Here is a 23,042-nt window from a genome sequence, read left to right as displayed (position 1 = left end):
CCTTCACTGGGGATCTCCTCCTTTGGTCCTGGCGGCTCTGACAGCCGTGTGGTAATCTATCCCCGACATTTGTTTATTATTTTAATCAGCATCCTCCCTTCCAGCAGCCCTCGTGCAGCTCTGCAGCCAAGCACACTCCCCCTTCCCGGAGGCCTCCCCGCTGCAAAGCCACCGCCACACCTCTGCGGCTGCCCCGGCCCCAAAATCCTCACGCACCTCTCATCACCCAGCCCTCTCCCTTCCCACCGCGAGGGAGAGCGGCTGTTCTGTCACCAAACAGATTGTGAGGCTGTAAAAAAAGCCTCCTCGGCTCCCTCATGACCCAGGGCTCGCCATATGCAGCTTGTTTTCGCAGGAGGCCTTCGCCGGCCTTTCAGCAGGAAACCTGACGCCCGGAGGCTGGCTACTAGGAAATCACTCCATTTTAAATCATTCCCACTTGAAACAGCGTGTGTGCCTGTGAAGGCCTATTTAAGCTACTATTAATGCCTTCCGTACAACCACACATTACTCAACTGAGAGAAAAGGAAAAAAAAAAAAAAAAAAAAGTTTCAGCAGTAGTTGCCAGCAAGTGAGAGAATGGATAGTTAAAAACAAACCAACTGATCTCTTGCAAAATCTGGTACAAATGTTACTCCTATGGCCATATGGGAATCATGTGCTGCTTTTACTTTCTCTTTTAATTCACCGAATTGTCACTTGAAGCACCAATAGAGCCACTAATGACAAAATGGTCTTTAAAATCATTCTCAGCTATTGGATCATACTGATCTAGCCAGCATGGGTTGGGGTTTTAAAAATTAACTTTGGAAAACAAGTACCCTGGCAGTAGATGGATTTTCACTTTGTGCTTCGCTGCGTGTCTGCATGATTTGCGTGGGCATGTTACACAAACTGCAGAAGTGCTTGCAAAATAAACAGAAAAGTTTTCCAAATGAAAAAGGCAGAACTAGAATAGTTTTGCTGCCCTGCTGATGGGTAAAGACAAACTGACTGAATATATTCCACTGGTTATGGAAGAAAAAAGCCCAATTACGAAGGCAACAGCAGTCAATTCTGCAACAATTGCAGATTTTATTTGCCCCACGCATTGCTTAATCTCATAAATGTTCTCTTTCAGTTGCACACACTCTAACATTTGTGAAATGTTTATTCGCTGATACTTCCCCCCGAAATTCCCAGCTAGTGACTAAGACCAGCTAGTGCTCTATGGAGCCTCAGTTTCTGATCTACTTTCTTTAAAGTAGACACTTCCCTTAAAAAGTACAGAACAGAGAATGGCCTCCTCCCCCCCCCCCCCCCATTCGAAGACTTAAAAATCCTATCTATAAGAAAACATATTTATTTTAGAATTTCTAAAAATCTCTTTCCAATCCACAAAAATCTATCAGACGACAACCCAAAAAGAAAACCTACAGACTCATAAGTGACTAGCAATCTTGCAGGGCTGCTAACTCTGTGGTTTACCCAGGGTTTGTAAGTTGATGATGGCAGCAAGAAGGCAGCTGCAGCCCTGCAAGATCTTGCTAGAGCATCTTTAAGCAAAATCTATTTATACAAGTATCAACAACACAGAACAAAAATACTGACCAGCAACAGCCTGCTACTATTTGCAGCACACAGTAGTAGCTAAGACACATTGTCTGAACTTCAAGTTCACAAACTTCAGCAGGACATCTAGGGGAGCATGCCATGGTAGTGCAGTTTTACATCCTTTGCTGGCAAAATACTGTCAGTCTGTTCCTCTCATCACAATAATCGGAGGTGATAAAAAATGCATCATTAGAAAATACTTTTTAATTAAAATCAGCATGGTACCCTGCCCAAATCCCTGAAGGCTGATCCTCTGGGCACTGTCTTTCCCATTATAATTTTGCAGATGTTGCAGAGCAGTGCAGCAGCTTGTGCGTGGAACCCAGCTGTGTGATGCAGCAAGGAGTTACTTATGCCCAGTGTGACTTGTGCCACATGCCAAGTGAGGAGCTTCTCCTTCTCTACAAAAGCATAGTGCATTCCTACAGGAAGTAAAATTAAGACAAAAATGCACAGAAGCAAAGGGCAAGGTCCAGTCTTAGATCACATCTTATAAAACTTTCTAGGCTACCCAGTTTGATGGTGCTCCGCCACAGCCAGCAAGAAGAGCATGCATTCAAAATTTAAGTTATAAAGTCAATTCTAATAAAATATCATTTTTTTCCCTCCTTAAAAAGGCTCATTTAAAATTCACTAGTGATCTGTAATAGACCCTACTAAGACTTAAAACACCTGTCAGAAACTGAAGCATCTAAAATCATGTTCAAATACTGTTCTTTTCCAAATCAACCACTTACAACAACAACAAAAAATAAAAAATATTATAGTGAGAGAGTAAAACCATCCTACAAGAGTGACTTAACTCGAGTCTGTCTGAGACTCACTCTGTCTTCCTGCAAGACAAAGTTTAGATTCCAATTCTCCTATACAATAAGGATTCATTCTACTGCTCTAGCAGAGAAAAAAATAGAAATACAGAAAGAAACCCGTACTTAAATTGATTTCAGAGGTGCTAGTACACATAAAAAAATAGGTGTTAGACTGGATTATAATGATGCTGCATGACTCAGGACTTTAAATATTCACATTAATTTTACTCTCAGGCTTCATACTTAGATAGCTTGTTTCCCAATTTTCTGTTACCATCAAAAAACATATATTCTAGGGCTTTCAATACTGCTACATGTGAACAAAAATGCCCTGGATAGGTGCCATTCTGCAGAACTCTGTAAAAGGTAATAACATTTATGCTCCCAGTAAAACGGCGTTGAATAAACAAATGACTTCTTCAGTGGCCCTTTCACATGAAAACATAATGCAGTATGTAGTGCAGAGAAATTCTGCATTTGGGGAAGAAAAAACAATACAGAAGAAATAATCTCTACGTTGACAAATATTTAATACAGCATCTACAATGACAGCAGTTCTGTAGATATGCCAATGTTGGATCACAAATTCCAGAAATACAACACTTGCTATAAGACATCTATCTTTATACTATTTATGTAATTTTCCAGAGCACTGAAACAGGCTGCGCAGTGAGGTTGTGGGGTCTCCTTCTCTGGAGAAAGTCAAGGCCCGTCTGGACACCTACCTGGGCAACCTGCTCTAGAGAACCTGCTTTTGCAGGGGGGTTGGACCCGATGATCTCTTGAGGTCCCTTCCAACCCCTACAATTCCGTGATTCTGTGATTACTACTAACATTTTCCTGATCACATTTGTCATTATTTTCTGTAAAAGTAACTCCACAACCACTGCTGGTGATGAAAATGGAATCTTACAGTGAAAACTACAGCTCATACACAAATGAAATATTTGAGTGCTGAAGTCCAAAGAAATTCATATTCTGACGCTGTGAGCCCTCATGTAAATACCTGATCTTCAACAGATGGAAACAAGCAGAAACTCTGTTATGTTACTGATGCTGTTCCTTCCAAATACTCTTATAGATACTGAGATCTACAAATGGGAATTTCAAACCCTTCTGAAGAATAGCATACTACTAATGCATTAAAGACACTGCTGCAGAGGATCACATACATGGGAACTTTTTGTTACGTATTGGTATTATGCTGATTTGGTGCATTGTCTCACAAATCTTAAATAATAACGTAAAACTGGATAAAGTAATATAACCAGCTAAGCGTACTTTCTGTCCATCAGTAATGTTACTAATGGCAGCCTGAAAAATGCAATGACCATCAGCTGAAAACGCTTTCACTTTCACCAACAGTACAAAAAGGAAGGGAAGGTCAGCACAGCAGACTACGACACAGAGCTACAATTATGTGACTGCTCGCAACTGGTTTGGGGAGTTCTGTTCTGAATTGCATGCCCGGCAAAGCCAAGCTTAAGAGCTTCCTCATTTAGCAAGACTTAATGAAGAAGTTATAAAACTAATAGCAGAACTGTACATCTAAAAACTTAGTACTGTAAATAACCTATTCAACCCTCTCCTCCCCCACAACTTTTTATCAAGTATAAATCCAGAAGTAACTGAATGCTAAGGAACTGCACACAAGTGAAGAAAGAGAATCAATGTCTGACTTATAAAAAAAATAATAATCAAAACTGACTAAAAAAAGGAAAAAAGTTATTCCATTCCCTCTGGAAGGAAAAATATCCAATTGACTTTCACATGATCTCACACCTCTGAAGTCCAGATTTCACATAGATAATCTCTGAAAATGAAATTAAGAATGTGCAAAGACACTGTAAAGGATTTGCTTCATACTTGAGATGAGTGCAAAAGAACAAGAAAACTGTCATGCTAAGCACAAATTTACTTTGGAATACAAACTAAAGGTGGAAAGATGAGTTTTTTCTAGAACATAGATGAAAAAATAAACAGGCAGCATGAATCTTAAGAGTGAATTAACCAGGTCGGATATACACAGAGCATACATATATCTTACATACTCAACAGCAAAAAGATGAAAAGAATAGCATTCCCTCTTGTGCGATTCAGATGTGAAGGATCAGAGGTCAATAGGTGGTTACAGCAAATCAATACACCCTCGTTTCACTCAAGACACGCAGCTTCAGGCAGAAACACAAAGAACTGACTTGTTCAAAAGCACTGTGGTATTTTCGCCTGCCTTGCAAAATGCATGGTGTCAATTTGATCAGACTAGGAAGGAGAGCTGCCTTCTCCCTTCTGCAGCAGAACAGCATTTACATTACAAAGTTAACGCACAGCTCCAGCAAGCGCTCCCTACACTGAGGCTCAGCACCAGTTGAACCCAACATGTGGGTTTCTGAGGAGAGCTCTTCCAGCACAGCCCTGCTGGTAACCTCTGCCAGAAGCTAGGTCGCTCCACTGACATAGCACCCCGAGGACCAGGAATCCATCAAGACAGATGGACACACCAAGCTGCTGCAATAGAGAGAAATAATAGCAGAATAAGACAGAAGTCACATAAATATGATTGCCCCATTTTCCTCTTAATTTTAGATATCTATTGCAGTGGTGATTGTGATCCTGATAAAAAATTACATGCAATATTCCTACAGCATGGGACCAAAACATTGTACTGGTTTGACTTTTTCTTCCCCTCCTTAAAGAGGAATGCCTTGGTTTTCCTTGGAAACGTACAGATAGCCTGTGGCCTTCCTCAAAAAATGGGGTATGAGGCAGGGCATCAAATCCCCAGAATAAAATTTGCTAAAAATCCAGATAAGAAAATGCAGACCTGGGGACAAGCAATGTTACACTGCCATGAAAGAGTAGTAAAGAACTTTTGGTGGGTTTCTCCTCTTATTTTTGACTTGTTTGGGCAACACATAGCATTCAGCTTTATGAATCAGCTATGATTTTCTAACTTTTTGGATTTGAATATAAATCACTTGCATGTTTTAATTTATTTGCAGTTCCCAGAGGTACGCATCCCTAAAACCAGAAACTTGCAAAGTTGTGTTCAGAAGACAGGCCTGCTGAAATATCCCATATTTGAGCTATAGCTACATCAGACATTAAAGAGAAATATGCAGGCAAGTACAACTACAGCATTCATGTCAGGCATGGAGCCACTGCAGAATTTACTGTACAAGAGATTGAGACCTGAATTCACTTATGGGATTGATCGAAACGTGAAGGTTTTAATGCTGACCCTGACTGACAAAATGAGGGAGGCAGCAGGCAGAATGGAGGAAAACTGGCTTTCATGCCAGGCAGGGATTTCATCATCAGGTTGTTCCTTCCTAAATACTACTGGTTACTGAATAAAATGCTCCTATTGATTGGTAGTCTATAAGAAGTTCGGTGAGGAAGTCTCCTCCTAAGACTGTTATTTGCCTTTCCTCCTGGTTTTTCCTCTTCAGGTATAAGATATCTGCACTTGCTTGCAATAATCACACCAAGTATAATTAAAAAAATAATAATACAAAATCTCATTCAAGGCACATACTGCAGCCTTTTCCCAGCTTACTTCTAAGCAATGACATTAGACTCAAGTACCTAAACAGAATACAGTGCCATTACAGCTATATGGCATAATTTATCATTTTGCCATGCTGCAAGGATAAGTAGCCTATGACAAACTTTTTACATAGTCTCCACATATTTTCTTATGTGCTCTACCTTGTCTTATATTCCCAGCTAACTGAGCAACCTTATATTGCAGGAAGAAGTGCCATCACCTGGATCTAAAGCCACAGAGAACTGGACAGTTCCCCATCCAATACGAACTCTAATTTCAGCTATAAATATTTGCTTCATCTGTAAACTTTTAATTCTGTATTTCAATACCAGTCGGCCTTTTGCTGCATTAAAAAAAAAAAAAAAAAAAAAAAAAAGGCTATTTGAATTTCTACCATAACCATTAGCATGATAATCTCTTTTTAAAGAATATAAAACAAGTAATTTGTGTTATTCGAACTAACTTTTTGTCTTTTAAGTTGGCATTGCTATAACATATTAATAGAGAAATGTGCTTTTATCAACTCAACTTTAACATGCCATTGAGGAGCAGTCATAAGAAAATTACTCTCAAATATAGCAACTTGACATCTACTAAATATTTCTATCAAACCACAGGAAGTCAATCTGATAATTTGGGAAGAAATATGAAAGCACTCCATTTTAATTTACCAAAAAGTCTGCGTTTGTTTAAGTTTACAAAAGACAAATGGCCCTCGATTACAGGGATGTCCTATTAACAGTTAAAATAAATATTTTCATGCTGTGAATAGCGGATCACGACAGAAACCCACAATGCCTCACCAACCAAACTGAACTGTTGGGAGTAAATAAAGAAAACTATCTGGTGGAAGGTTTACATTAAAAACCTTATGACTGATACCACAGAACAGCCTTGTCTTCATCTAAATTGATTTTCAAAGCATGGGATTAAATCCTAAGAACTCATTAGAAGATGAGGGTTTAAATGTTGTAGTTCATAAAGAGTATTGACTCTTTTCAGTAACTGTGCAATAATTCCCTAAGCCAACTGTTTAATTATGGAATTTCACTAGAATAAATTATATTCCTTTTTACCACATCCAGTGTATAAAGATAGCAGTGAAGCTGACAACACACCTAATCGTTGATCAGCAACATCTTTAGAGAGAACAGAAACAACTGAAAGTTTCAGAAAGTAACCCCTAAATTGCAATTGTGGCTCTTCTGGAGTGAGGTGCTTCAAGGAAGCTACGCAAAGTGTGCAAGGATGGGAGAACACCCCACAAATAGACTGGATGAGGGACGAGAGTACAGAGAACTTAATTTCCACAGCTCATGTACACAAATCTTTCCATGCTGTAGGTGCTGCTTAAAGCCCTCATCTGCTTATTGCAAGCACTTCTAAATAGGGAATGAGAGGGTAAGAATCTACCTTACTTACTGTGGCTTTTAAAAGTTGCAGCAAATACTTTTCTGCGCTCAGCTGCCCACTCCTCGGTACCCTGCAGGCTTTATGATTTTTAAATTTATAATTGCTTCCAGGCATCCATGCTCCACAGCATACTTCTTTGCTACGCCTACAACAGTACTGTTATAGGAGACAACTGAGCCCACTGTGCTTATACCTGCTGTATTTCTCCTTTTTGAATATTATCCTATTAAGTATATTTGGCACATCTGTTCCCTGGAGTAAGCTCCTAGTTACTGCTCTAGCAGTAGACACTCATCTTGACTTTATCCTGGAAAGAATTTGGATGTAATAACGAATTTGCATAGCTAGCAAGGATTATAGAGAAATACTGCTACAAAACTAAGACAAGAACTGAAATATCACATGTTTTTGACCAACTAACTTGATTGCATTCCACTTAGTTTCCTAGCACGTATCTAGGTCTGAGTTTCCTTTGTATTCTACATTCTTTCCCTTATGCACACAGGGCAGGTAGATGAACGCTCTTTATCATATTGACCTTGGAAGAATCCTCTTCCAAGGTTAAGCACTGTCAAGAGAAAGTAGCTCATCCAGTTACTACCAAAGTCAGTAATTGCTTTACTGACAAGGAAAATAGTTAAGCTTAATTCCATTAATCAAGCAGACACCAAGCAATTAGGACTTAAAACTCCAACATCATCGTGGGCCAGAAAAATCAAACCAGCACTACAGACCTGTGATTAGTCACAAAAAAAAAGGCTTGGATCTCCTGGGGAACCTTGTTTCATTCTTTCTGCAAAAAGCCCTTTTGCAACAACAAAACACACCTCATGCCCTCACTCCAAACTGCTGCTGGAGTTGGATTTGGCACTATAAATACAGTGCACACAACAGCATTTGGCTCTAGAGACACGATACGCGAAATCTCTAGCACTTCCAATACTCTGAAGATTGAAGAGACTGTAAGAGAAATACACAGTCTGCAATTTCTAGGAAATTCACACTTGAACTTTGGTCACAAAGGCTCACAAACCTGAAAGTGATCTCAGCCATCAACATGATCATAACAAACGCTCTTATACTTTTCTTTCATGAAGTGCAAGAAAAGTTCTGGCTCATTTTTTACCTCTTGATTTTTAACTTCTCTCTGCAGCATCAGAATCTCAAAAGCAAGGTAGAAAGATAAGAGAATGGAAGATAGCACTACTAATGTTCATCATTAGCAAAAGATTAGAAGATGTATGAGACAGATGTATTAACTTTAAAGTAAATAGTCATAAATATACATCACAGGGCCAATTCATGACAACGTGAGTGCATGATGAAATTAGGTTTTTGGCAGCAAGACAACTTTTACAACTACTAAATATGGCAAACTAAGCTTAACTTTGTCTTTTTTAAGACCTTTTTTAAGGTAAATAACAGGCAAATAAACAGGCAAGTAAACATGACTACCTTTTTCTGTGTTCAACAGCCATGAAGCAGAACTTCAACTAATTTATGCATAAAGAGGAGGAGTAAAATTAGATGCTTTGTGATTCACTGGGTTTTCTGTTTCTGAACTTTTCAAATAACTTCATTTTCCCTATTTAGATTCTCTATTTTATGTCCTATCTAATTTCGTTATCTGTCTTCAATGAACACATAAAAAGAACATTTGTACGATTAACATTTTTTTTAAAAAACTGAAGTAGGTAAGGTGCATAAATACTTGATAAATCAGTATGTGGTACAGCTAATGAAAAAAGCCTTTAAAAAACTAAGTTTTGATCAAGGATCACAAATGTTCAATGCTATTAAGTAATAAAATTATTCTATTTTGTACCTTACACAAAAATGGGTAGAATCTTTTTCACATTCATTGCCCAGAACTCAATCACAAGGAAGGAGCATTCATTCCAATGCACAAATGACAGCTATCCTGTTACACAGGGATGTAATCAGAAATGAGTTAATTTTGCTTTAAATCTGTGAGGCAAAGACCAAAAAAATGTAATACAACACCTCAGTTTAAGGAAAAAAAAATGAGAGGTCCAAGTTGCTCAGATCCTGCTAAAAATGCCTTTGCTTCTAAATGAAAATAAGCCTATAAAGCAGTTATAAAGCACTACAGTTATGAACTGAAAGCACAGAGAAGGCTCACCCAAAGACCTTAAAATTTAAGAACAGAATATAAGACTTCACTTTTCATAAGGCATCAGGGGAGCCAGTCACTGTACGTTTTATTATTGCTGGATTTAAAATCTTATCCCCACATTAACACTTCTAACACCCATTATCTAAGGGCTTCCAAGGGAATACCACATGCTTTTAAGCACCAGAACAGTTAAGAACAGCCTTTCGTGTCATGCTGCTGATCCTTTTGGCATCTCCAACAAAAAAAAAAGAGTTCACCGTTGCAACGGCTGAACAACAATCCTTTGCTTTAGATGGGTTGTTTTGCTCTCCATTCCCATTATTATTTTTTTTAATTGTTCACAAATTCAATTTCTTAAAATGATTCCCAACATTTACCAGAGGGAGAAGAACATAAAGCCTCACTATGAAGCACTTGTTTATATGCAACTTCCAAAAAAGTACTACTGAACAGCACCTACCCTGTTTCTTTTAAGGTTGCTGTATGATTGCTAGCCACAAATTCATGTTTACCTCTTTTGCGTGTTAAACTGGCAACATGCTTCTATTTTTCTGGTGTATTTTCCCCTGTTTGTTTTTGCCTTTCAGTATTCTGTGGAGCTCTTCAAGTTTATTTTTTTTCAGTAGGATATGAAGGAAAGACGAGGTGTTTGGTCAAACCCCACATTCAGTGGCAAGATCCCAGACCTGATTCTGAGCTCAGCAGGTTTAACAGACACAACAAAATAAAAGAAACAGAGCACATAATGATGATTATGTGCTCTGAGCACACTCACACAGAGGAACTTGGAACTTACCACCAGGCTTCTCAGTGCTACGGCTGCAAGAGCACTTTTCTTTTTCAAACACCCAGTCTGACTACAGCTATTAAAGCACTGAACCAAATTTCCTCACAGAAGAAGGTTTATTATCTTTCTGCATGCTGTGCCATTTTGTCAACTAAGAGGCTCACGTAGAGATCTTATCAGTGGCCTGTTGACAAAAGTAAAGTGCATTTACAATTGAAATTATGATAATATAATCTTTATTCTTGAAATAAAATGTAAGCTGCATTATCCATAACTGCAGCTTTAGCTTTGACTTGAACAAGAAGCTTATTAAAATATAGTGTGCCTGAGGCTTCTCTAGCCCCATTTTATTACTAGCTACTTTAAAAGAAACAAATAGGTTTTCCAAATTTATTCAGGCAGAGCTTTTTTTTTGTGTGTGTAAGGCTGGTCAGAAGCTCCATTTCCACTGAATTATTGTATGTTTTTATTCTCATTTAGCTGTCATTTAAAGCCAAGGACTCCACCCTCTATTCAGAAATGCCTGAGATTGTGCTGGAGGAAGGAAGCTGAGGATTCGCCCATAAAAGTGCAGCATGATGGTGAGATCATCTTCACCAGGACACAAGCACACTGGTTCACCTTACAGCATTAGCAACTCAGCCCACATTGGCTTTAATCAGCTACAGCTTCTCAAAGGGTTTTTGATTTTTTATTTCAGAACCTCACAAAAAAATGCTTCACACTGAAAAGTTTTGGCCAGCATGCAGTAAAATTAAAAAAAAAGAAAATTTAAAAACAAAACAAAAAAGTGCTTTAAATTCATTCATATGTTTTGTTTTAAAGAAAAACTTGCAGTTTAGAGAAAGATTAGCCCATGTTGAGGGCTAATTCAGAACTGCAAATACAAATAAAAATAATGCACTTGGTAGTCATGCTGGTGAAAAAGATAGACCAGTTCACTACACACGCATTAACATTTGATCCATATTAGCATTTGATCCATAAAGGATCAAATCTTGTTGGCCTTCCTGCATATTTAAAGGCCTGATGAGAGGAGGAGGGAAGCACACATGAAAAATCTAACAGAAAAAGTTTCCATTGAGTTATGGGGGTGGGAGAGCCCACTGCATGTTTGTCTGTGTGGAATAAACACGTACTAAAACGGGCTTCCTAAGCAATACCAACACAGAAGAGCAAGAGGACCAGTAAGGTGTGGTGGGCAGCACCCGCAGCGAGCACGCACATGAAATGCACCGACCCAAAGAGCAATGAAGGGCAAGGCACTTGTCCCTTGCATTTCCCTACCCCTGGCACGCAGTTGAGAATCACTGTGGATGAAGGCTGAGAACTGAAATGCTCACATTTCCCCATCAAAAGAGGTCTCTTCTGGTGCTAGTTTCCACCTGAGAAGTTTGTGCCCAATCAGCCATCCAGTGATAATGTGAAAGGCTCAACATGGCAAAAGGTAACTCACTGCAGCCTGTGCAAAATGAAAGAATGTCGGGAGGAGAAAATGGAAAACATCAAAACCCATTCAGCTGAGGAAGAGCCCAGTGTCTCTGGCATATTTGATAAAACACAGCTATTAAAACTTCAGGCCAGAACAAGACAAATGCGTAAGTTGCATTTTTCTCCAAAATCCTTCTTCAGCATATATATTGGTTGCTCTACATTCACTTATAAAAACATGCTCCTAATTGAAGCAACTTGTCCAATACATTGAGCTGTATTACTGTTCTCTGGTTACTTTAAAACAGCAGCAAAAACAAACACACAAAATTGACTGTGTGCTTACTAATGAAAGATGAAAATTATTACCTTTCATGCTTCGCCATCCTCTCTTTGAAAAGCAAATGAGAGAGAAGCAGATATAGCAGCCTGGGTCTGATATTCAACCTAGAATAGGTCTGTCAGGTCACTGGCATCTGTGGGTGCTGTGCTGTGAACCGTCATCACAACCCATCTACAAACTGCTCTCTGACCCCCCCCTCTAACTACCAAGCAACAAACAACATCCACGTGTTTGTACACAGTTTTTGTTTCTTCTGTACTTCCCACCCACATATAAAATAATAAAGGGTATGTGAGAAGGGAACAGATTTGCAAAGGAGAAAATTTGTTAAAAAAACAACCTTGGATCATGTCAAGGGTGCCGAGTACTTGCAGCTTCCCTTGGGACTGTGGACCTTAAAGGTGATAAGCATCTCTGCAAAGCCTAGTGTTTATACAACTAAAGCTAAAACAAACAAGTGAAAGCCTGCCTGCGAGGAAATAAAGCCCACCGAAGAACGACATCCTATGGCTCCAAAATGTCACCACAAATGACAAATGCTTCTTTTTACTGTGTCAGACATTTCCAAAACCAAAGAAGCCTTTGCTGTTATTACTGCAACCTAACACCTGCTAAAGGGATCTCTCCCCTGTGAGGGGCTGTGCATTTTCCTCCAGCGTTTTGCTGAAGCTGTACCTTTGGGTATCCCAGCTCCCTCAGGGACCAGACACTGCGGTGGCTGCTGCCCTCCCAGGGTGAGGAAGACACAGATTTGAACCTGAATGAAGAAGTGCTGAGCTCCTGTCAGGATCCTACAGAAATTATGATGATGTGGGGTCACACCACACAGTAAAAATAACAGGCACAATTAGATAAATATTAGTGATTTTTAAGTACAAGCAAGCTGAAGTAGGAGGTAGTGCACCATCAGACGTGCTCATGGACAGCTCCACTGCATGCTGATGGAAGTGGTGAGCTGCAGTACGTCTACACAATGTTCACCAAATGAAATACAAAATAGCTTCCTTAGAAACAGCAACATAACTTAAAATAAGCCCTTTCACAGTTTGTGTAATGCTTAACATTTACAGCAAACTTCTACAGAGTAGCATGAAAAAAAAAAAAAGACCAAGGATGAAAACTCAAAAAAAAAAAAAAAAAAAAAAAAAACACAAAACAACTTATTTCTCAGGGGGGGATATTCAGGAGGGCCAACAGAGTTAAAACATTCAGCTTCAAAACCCATACACTTGCACGGAGCCCAAGCTATCTTAAGAGGATCTACGAGAAAAACAGCAGACATAATTCATGATTCTTTAATTTTTCAAGTTAGCTTTCTCTGTACAAGCGTCTTCTGTCTGTCTAGGCACAGAGGAGAGGAGAGCAGCGTTAGCAGTTTTGGCCAGAGGTCTTCAGGGAAAGTGGCTGTGCCCTACTTCGACAAGAGCAGTTGCTGAGGCAAATCAGGTCTTTGACAGGGATGAAATGAAGTTCCACTGTTAGCACAAAAGAGCTCCCATTGATTTTGGCCTCTTTCAGCTGATGTAAATAATCAAGTAACCATAAATTTGACAAGGAATAATTGCTGCCTGCTCCCCTTCATGGTGTACTCAAAAAGGCATTTAAAAATCACCTTGGGCAGAGGGAAAAGGAGAAAGGAAAGCAGAGCTTGGACAGTTCTTCTCCTTTATTAAGCTCTATTCTGCAATGTCACCTGCAACCACACGACTATCTTTCAGAGAAAGGGGAAAAAAGCATGGTGCTTGAAGCAGCAGGTTGGCAATTCCACGCTCTGATGGGCTCAATGGGTTCTTAATTCTGCCAAAAAAAAAGGAATTTATGAAGTTTCATTTCATTTGCAGACAAGCTCATTTGAAACAAAGGTGATCTGTGAGCAGTGAATTCAGTGATGCAAGGCTTTTGATAAATGTGTCTCAAGTTAAGCTTCCACTTGGCTTCCCTGAGCCCTGATAGGAGTTCAGCTCATGCTCTTGCAGCTTTTGTTAGTGACACAGGACAGACTGAGCTTTCTTTAACGTCTTGTCCAGTGTGTAAGGGACCTGCCCACCAGTCATTTCTATTTCAGCCTGAACATAACAAGACTACCAGTGCTCTGGTGATAGTAAAGCAGCCCAACAGGGCTCCTTGTTACCAAGACACACTATTACATGCCGAGGCAGCAGCCACATTTCTAAGTGACATGCCACAGGCACCATCCAGGTCCAGAAGTACTCACTACAAAATGGGACCTAACACCCATGCCTGAAGGCTGTATCAGTGAACCCTACGTGGGTCAGACTCCCATAAAGGGGCCACATTCATTAAATATATATATATATATATATATATATATACACACACATATATATGTATATACTTAAGTAACTGTGTTGTGCTTTGGCAATATCATTGAAAATCCAAACTTTCTTTTCTTTGTTTTGCCAGTGAAGAAAATGGCATCAACTGCCCACAGATCTAGAATTAGTTTGTGTTTGTTACTAAAAGTAATAGTATTTGTGACACTGATAAAGGAAATGAAGGGAGAACCAGAATCCTTCTTAGAAAAGAGAGGGCCATCATTATTTTATGAAGCACACTTAGCAGTATTTGTGAATTCTGAAGATTTTATACTTCTTAAAGATGTCAAAAAAAAAAAAAAAGAGCAAAGCTGTACAGATCTCAGACCAGCTCAAGCAGTAGTAATAAAAACAGGCACACAAAAACAACAACAAAAAAAACACCCTACAATTGCCAGGGAAAGAAAACAGTGTTTATATCAGCTTGTAGGCTAGAAAGCAATATCATCTGAAAAACATGCAATTATGGAATATTCGGTCTATAATTATGTACAAAATCTAAGTGTCGGTGGGGAGGAGGGCACCAGCTAACAGTCCACCAGACGAGCTCATCTGACAATTTACATTTCCATCACTTCAAACACACAAACCACCACACAGCCACACCAACTTGCAAGAGAGTTAAACAAGGTGCTAGGTGACAGGATGCAGAAAAGAAATGACAGAGGAGATAGAAGTATGACTGACACTTGCTCTTTCAGTGCTCGACATTATTTTATTGGGAGCTCTTGTGATATCTCAGGTTAGCCTCCAGCGTTCAAGACTTTTGTTAACTATACCAAACAAGAACAATTTGGCAACAACGATTAGTTGCTATCTGCAAAGTACTTTGATGCCTGTGGATAGTAGAATTCATTGCTATTGTTATTTTTATTAAGTAAGGAGATGAGGGAATAAGATGTTCATGAAAGTTTCAGAACCAAAATTAGGTTTATTTGCTACATTTTCAGTATGTCTGTAAGGACTGCTGCTATGGTAGAAGACTGTTAGAAAAAGTGAAACTGTCCCAAAAGATCTTCTAATTTCAAGAACAAAAGGACTCTGAGGGAAAAGACTAACAAAACCTACCAAACAAGCATCTGGTTCATTAAGATTTACACATTTCAACAATGAAGTTCGAAATATGCAGGAGTGTTCAAAATTTGTTGCAATTTCTTCTTGCATTTAATTTTCATTTTGATACTTTTGCAAGTACCATTGTATGACACCGTATACAGTAAGAGCACTGACTGTTAACTTGCTATAAGCCAATATCCGCTGAACACACATGGCCTTTTTTGACTGTTGTTTTATTTTTTCAGGATGGAGAAGATGGTTATGCTGATACACAGCTGTCCTGATGCAATCAAAGTGTCCAAACATCACACCCATGCTGCACAAACCTCAGTTAATGAGTACCACATTTCCCATGCCACCATCTGCTGATGTTCTGGATGGAGAGATGCATTCAGTGGTGCCTAGATAAGCATCTGCCATTGCCAAAAACACTACTTTTTTTTTTTTTTAAATGGCTCTCAAAACAACCATTTGCAAAAATCCATAGGAACAATAGCAGCAACATTCGAAAAAGGAAAACAAGTGCTCAATCAGTCCTTGCTTAGAAACACCAGAAACCAACCAAAGCTTTTCTTGATATTTATCACAATCACCTGAAAAACAATGCTCAGTATTGCAGCTTTAAAAAAAATGGGAAATAAAAAAAAAATATGTTGAAACAACTGCACCAAGAAACTTAGCACTGAGTTACAGGAACTGCCATGTTCTGAGTTGGTGACCAAAAGTAGGGACAATGAACCCCCCAAAAAAGCGCAGCCTAGTAGTCTAAGATCTCAACGGTGAGTAAGCTCCACGAGGACTGGAAAAGCAGATCAGATCCACAAACAGTTAGGTATTAAAGCAATGCAATTCAGCTTGCACACCTTCAACCTATAAATTGAATCATTGTACTGACAGTAGCTACACTATTCTTCACAGCAAGAGTGGCCAAACAGCCTCTGTTGGACATCATATGTGGTCTTACATGACTGATTTCAGTAAAAATTGAAAGGCTAATTCTTGTTGAAAAGTACACCAACCTAGCATATACCTTCAGTGAATCAAAGGAATCCAAAACCAACCAGAATATTATTTTATCATTCATTTCCATGAAGTATTCTTGAATATGCAAAACATCCAGAAATTATTGCAATTTTTGAGTAAGAAATACTTTTTCAAAATGTGAAAACCTACAGCTTCTGCAGATGATTGATTGAAGTGGTGTCTGCTGCAGAGTCTTTTATCCATTTTAGATACTATATCCCCAAAACTTGAGGTTAAATTACCACCTTGCTTATACAAAGCCTTTCAATCACTCCTGAGACTTTGCTATTACTAGTTTCATTATTCCTTTCTGATTAAAGGTACATTATTGTAGCTGAAGTTAAATCTGCTGATAATTGACAGCCTAACCAGACTAATCTTAACTATTTTTAAATAGTTGACCTATTACGTATTTGTACAATTAAATTCACTTAAAAATTACAAGTTGAAACAGTGCCACTTTGCAGGTGGATAATGGGGGGGGGGTGGAAAAGGCATTTTGTTGCTGCTACAGCTAAGAGTTGAACTTTTAACTTTTAAAACTACTTTGTCCCTATCGAGGATTAGTGTTTCTGCTCATTTTTGAAAAAAATAAATAAAATAATTCCTCTTTAGAATTGAAATGGAATAGTTAAATATATGATGCAGAAAATTCCTGCAATCAGCTGTACCATAACTGTACTCTACTACTCTGAAAAGAAATAAAATACCCTTTAAGGTGCACTAGAAATCAATGGGAAGAAGCATATGCTGACACAGAGTAGCATCAGTAGCTGATTTAAGTGGTGAAACGTACATTTGTCATAAGAACTTTTAAGTATCTCTCTGAACATCTCTAGATTCATTTTCTTCTATTTAAAAATTCTAAGAGTCATCACTCCATTTGTGCACAATAGATCTATATTGGTTCTATTGAACATGAATTACACTTTCAGCAAGGATGCATTTTGCATATACAACTTTCCATTGCTATAAATTGCTTCTCCTTATAAACCATTCGAATAGAGGGGACACTCAATCTAAGAAGGTTGCACAATTGCACAATCCAAAACCAAAACTGCACTTGAATTTATCACTCCAACTTTTTTTTTCTTTTTCTTTTTCTTTTTTTTTTTTTTCCCTGTAAACTACTTTGCAATCATCTCAATGCCATTTTCATCATTTGGTACTTGTTTAGTCTGAGTGACTTGAGCTATGGTCTTGTATCAATACAGAAGCAGGAACCTCCAGAATTGCTATTGAAATCCCAGCTAAAATGGGTAAGGATGAGCTTGTTTTTTTCCCTCATGTTTAAATTGGGAAAGGAGTCTTCCCTTCTTCTCCACAGCCATCTCCTACTTATTTAAAAAGTGTGTTTAATTTTTTTTCTTTTCATTTTTTTTTTGGCAAGTGTAGCACTTGTACTTGCATATACTAAGGTTTCATAAAAAATAAAAAATGAAAGAATACAAAATATGTTTTCTAAATTACTTGCAAGTGGCTTTACTATGTTCACAGCTCTTTCTCTACATGGCACCAGTAACTGAAAATAGCCTTAGTCTCCTTAACAGACTGAAATTTAGTAATTCGTGTTGGTGTATCTGCACCTGCTAATGCCAACAACATGATGGATTATCAGAAGATTGTAGACTGCAGCTTTAGATTGCCATATTAAAAGAACCCCCCCCCCCCCCCAACATTTGATCTTTACTTCAGTAGGTTACCTAGAAATATCAACATAAAAATGAGTATAATTTAGAGTATACGCTAGGGATGCTAGAAACACCCTAAATAAAGCATTTCACACCTAAAAAACAGATCACATCACATCAAAAAACACTTCTCTACTAGAGGTGGTACGCTGAATTTCAAGTTTATTCATCTTTCTCACCCAAGAGTGTCACTGCACTTTCTTAGGCACTCTTATCTGTGCATTTGGGTCAAATCATCCTTTTTCAGATGAAGTTTGAACCATCATTTACAACATAGTGTGAATTTTCCTTTCTGAGATAATGTAAAACTTTCCTGTGAGTACCTGAAGTGCCAAAACACACCCTGTTCAAACTTGTTTCCTACAAGAGAAGTAGTGATGATGGCTGACTGATGCTAACACAATGTAGGGGTAATGGGTTAATCCCTTGAAAGAGATGCAAAAAATGCTTTTCCTCCTGTGACCGCCCTCCACCCTATGAGAAAACTGCAGCTGCCAGGCATGGTGCCGGAGGGACATCCTCACTGGAAATCTCTGCACAAACTCTCTAGAGTGAAGAATAACTGCAAGAGCATGACAAACATTAAACCTAATTAAAAAAAATCTTTCAAATTAAAGTTGTGTTTAAGTAACTGTATTAGTCTATTGATTTTTTTTTTTTTTTTTGGAACAAAACCAAAAAAAAAAAAAAAGCCATACCACACTTGACTTGCTTTTCAAATATTTGCTTCCCAACCTTAAGTATGAACCAAATACCTGGGCCTTCAAAACTCAAACTAAAAAAGTGCATTTTCAGTTGGAAAAGTTTTATAACTATCTTAAATAAAAAGTTCACATAGAGATCTATCCTGGTATGCAAACAATAGCAGTATTGTAAATATACTTATTAGAAGTGACTTTGGGAGTTTTTTAAGGTAACGTAGTACTTTCTGATAGCCTTTCATTAACCAGCCTTACTTTTCCAAGTGAAAACTGCAATGCATTAATCTAATATAATTAAAATTGAAAAGGAAATATTTGAAACAAAGAAAAAAACATTATTTAATATTGATATTGACAAGCTTCAAAATATTCTTTCAGCAGTGGGCAAACTTCTGGTCTTGCAAGTGTGGTGAGGATACTATAAGGCCATGCAGCACATCTAATCTAAGCTAAATTGAAAATTAAGCAAGTGAGAGAAAGGTCAGGAGATGTGATCTCCTGACAACAGTATGGGTATTAACAGAAGGACACAGAGAGAGCACATAAAAATTAGTTCACTTAAGCTCCGAATTACTAATGAAATGAGAAACATCTGCCTCTTACTGGCTTCCACTTAAGCCTTTATTTTTTCAAGTCTCAATTACCCCAATGTATAATTGTTACGTGCAATGTCCATTGACCAGAGTTTCCTTGGGTGTCCTTTCCCTTGTTTAGCCACAGTGATTGATGATCCTGCAAGAGAGAGGGCCCGCAGGATTTGGGGAACGTTATTGATCCCAGGCTGGAATACAAATGCCTCTTTAGAAACTAATGATATAAGTCATGTTTGGATCGAAACTGGGAAGACTGCATCCTAACAGACCTACAGTGATTCCTTGCAATGCCATCTGGCAGCGTGTGCCAAAAGAGCAGCTAAAAGCTTCACCACTTCCAGCTGCTGGAAGCAAGGCACAGAGATGGAGTGAGATCGATTAATAGGAAGAAAAGATGCAACTGGGCCAAGGGCCCAGTATTACTAAAAGCAAGACTATTTCTCAAAAATACTGTTCCACTTACCCAGAAAAAGAAGCACAGTAATAGTTTTCAGCCATACAAAAACAGTCTCTGTTCAGTCTGACTCAATACAAGCAGTGACTTACCGACAATCTCTTCTTTCATTTCAGGTCTATATTTTCTGCTCTATAAGGTATTACAGTACTACATGCATTCACGGTACTGTGAAGACCCCTGGGATTCCCTCATTAGTCTTGCAGTACTGCATGACCTCATGATGCAGATCCTCTTCAGAAAAAGTTATCTGTACAATCAGGTTCAAAGGATAAGCAACAGGACTATAAAGTTCTCCAACTAAACAAGAACTATGGCTAATACAGGTTTCTGCTTTTATAGATGAGCTTCCCTGCCTAACTGATGGTTATCATGACTGCATCAGTAAACACAGTAATTCAAAGGAGAGCTGGCTGTGATGTTCAGTATCATTATTAAAAAGATTTCATTTTAGGGGTTTTTAGTTGCAAACAGCAAGTCTAAAAAACAAAGAGATTACAAGGATGGTGTCAGTTCAGATTCTTCAGTCTTAACCACCTGGTTTAAGCATATCTTTATATATGTGTATATATATATATATATATATATATATAATATACATAGACAGACACTTGAAAGTGTCAAATTGTTGTAGTGCATTACTCAAAAAAAACAATTCAAGTCATCGATACTTTTTTGCCTTTAAACAAATCAGGTGAATTATTTAATAAAGCTACATTCTACAACCAAACTACTGACGTGAAAACTGGTCCTTATAGAGCGCTAACATCTCAAGTACCTTTTACATGCCACAGAAGTGCACAGGAAAGCCTCTTCCTTGCACAGTGATAAGCTATTTTCTGAAGTACCAGCAATGGACTGTAGCAATTAAGAGACAAAGATGAACAAAATGGAAATAGGACAAAAGATGCTTAAAACAAATGAAGCAGTGTAAACAGGTAGTGCACAGTTTTAGGGATTAAAGACCAAGCGCAAAGCAGGAAAAGACCTAAAACAGAAAGGACAGGGAAGAAGTAGGGGAGAAAGGTGGTGTGAGTTTGTTGTTTTTGTTTTTTTTTTTGGTTCTTTTTGTTTGTTTCTTGTTTTCTAGTTGGTTAAGATTTTAAAAATAAATAAAAATACAAGCCTTCACAAAATGCCATACTGTAAACTGTTAGAAATCAAGTCATTGCATGGGGGGAGGTTGTAAAAATAAATTATCAAAATGATTGAAAGTATGAGGAAAAAAATATGCTTCTGCTCTAGTATGTTTTTTTATTACATTTACTGGAAAATTTTGCTAAACAGCCTGGTTAGAGGCAGTGAATCTTGTTAACACCATTAGCCCACTTCCAAATTAACCAATCATACATCAACATTTGTGAGAAATATATAAATTTACAACAGATCTACAGAGAAGGATGATTCATTGAAGTAAGATAAAATCAGGTATCAAGTAATTTCTATAGTCTGCATACTGCAAGCTGCCTGCTTGTTGGAATAAGGAGTATCGATAAATGTCACAGAGTCATATACCGTTATCTTGCTTGGAAAAACACCTTCAAGATCTTCAAGTCCAACTACCAAACTGGCCTACAAAGCATGACCACACAAAAAAGCTGCATTTTTCATGGGGGATGAGGGATGTTATTTACATAAATAAATTTGCATAAATAAATATTAAAAAAAAATAAAAATGAAACAGTCTCTCTCTTTATTTACCTTGAACACGATCAAACTTAATATAACCACTTGACTCTGCTTTGGCCCGTTCCTCTCCCCAGCAGCGCTTGGCACTTTCACACAAGAAAAAGACGAACAAGCAACCTCCTAACTAAACTGTTAAGAGAATATTTTACATTTCTAAATACCACTAATTGAGAAAGACAAGAGAGGAACACCATTTGGAGTTACAATTACTTTGTCATTGAAGAAAGAAAAATATTACTGCTAATGCCAGTTGTACAGTGGAGACACAAAGAATCTGCAAAAGCAGCTCTGGACAGCCATGGCACAGATCAAAGCACTAGCAAAAGTGTCGGGAGCTAAAGCAGGAACACAACACTTGTGGAACAGAGCTGGCACTGCAGATGGGAAGGAAAAAGAACATTTTGAATGTTCTTAATGCATCTAATATAAACCAGAACGAAACTGAATAAAAACAATTGTTCGTTGTCACTATGGAAATTCCCTGCATGAGCTTATGAATAATATTACACGAAAAGACTTCTTTGAGAACATAAAATACATAGTCTCCCTCAACAGCGATAAAAGAAATTTTCTGCTTTGGGAGATTATTCCACAAAATGCATGTTTGAAGTGTGATCACATCTTCTGAAGCTCATAAACTACTTAGAATTTAGCATCCCCCATAACTCACTTTCCACAAATGTAAGAACACAGCTAAACGAATGCAGTATTTGAACTGATTGGGTTTTGTCCATTTATAAAGTACTTACGTATTCATCACATCCCAATGACAGGTTGACATCAGTACATTGTTACAGCCACATCTTTTGATTATGAAATAATTTTAATCCATAGAATTATGAATGCCAACACAATGCCAATGAAAGAATCCAAATGAGAAATATGGCCTTATCGCAGCACATCTGAGGTTTCCTAATTAATGCAGTATTTATTCAGTCATCTACTTCATGGGAAATTATTAATGCTATTTAGAAATGCATTGTTCTCTGTTCAGTTGGTTTCTTCCTTTTCAACCTTTATTTCTGCCCTTTCTCTCCATCACAGGGTTTCTTACATGATTCCTCAGCATGTCCACCCCGTCACAGAGCGCAGCAATACCACACCCTTCTCAACACCCCCAAACAGTAACTGAGAGTCTTCCAAGTCCTTCCATCTCCTATTTGTTCAATCCTACAGGCTCAAGGAAGTCTAATTTTCTCTTTCATTAGTGCATCAGTGACGGGAAGTTATCTGTCACAGTATTTCACATTTAAAAAAAATAAATGTTAGAAGGGCACCCCAAAGAAGGGCAGAGAGGGAGAGAGCATGTGCACCATTATTAGAGACAGTCACAACGTTGAACACAAGCTGTAATTTCAATTATTACAATATTTTACTCTTCAATTTTCATTTTAAACTTTTAAAAGAACATATGCCTCTTATGCAAAAGAAGGAAC

At 38.1% G+C, this 23,042-nt stretch overlaps 1 protein-coding gene across 8 annotated transcripts in view; it reads right to left on the bottom strand.

Moving 5' to 3' along the window:
• The window catches only part of UTRN (utrophin), a 367,449-nt gene that overhangs the window by 140,352 nt on the left and 204,055 nt on the right, over window positions 1–23,042 (bottom strand). The gene's annotated exons all lie outside the window — the stretch shown is intronic.

Source organism: Anas acuta, chromosome 3 (genome assembly GCF_963932015.1).
Source record: "Anas acuta chromosome 3, bAnaAcu1.1, whole genome shotgun sequence".
NCBI classification, from domain to species: Eukaryota; Metazoa; Chordata; class Aves; order Anseriformes; family Anatidae; genus Anas; species Anas acuta.
The sequence above is the reverse complement of the archived record's forward strand: the minus strand, read 5'-3'. Positions and strand labels throughout refer to the sequence as shown.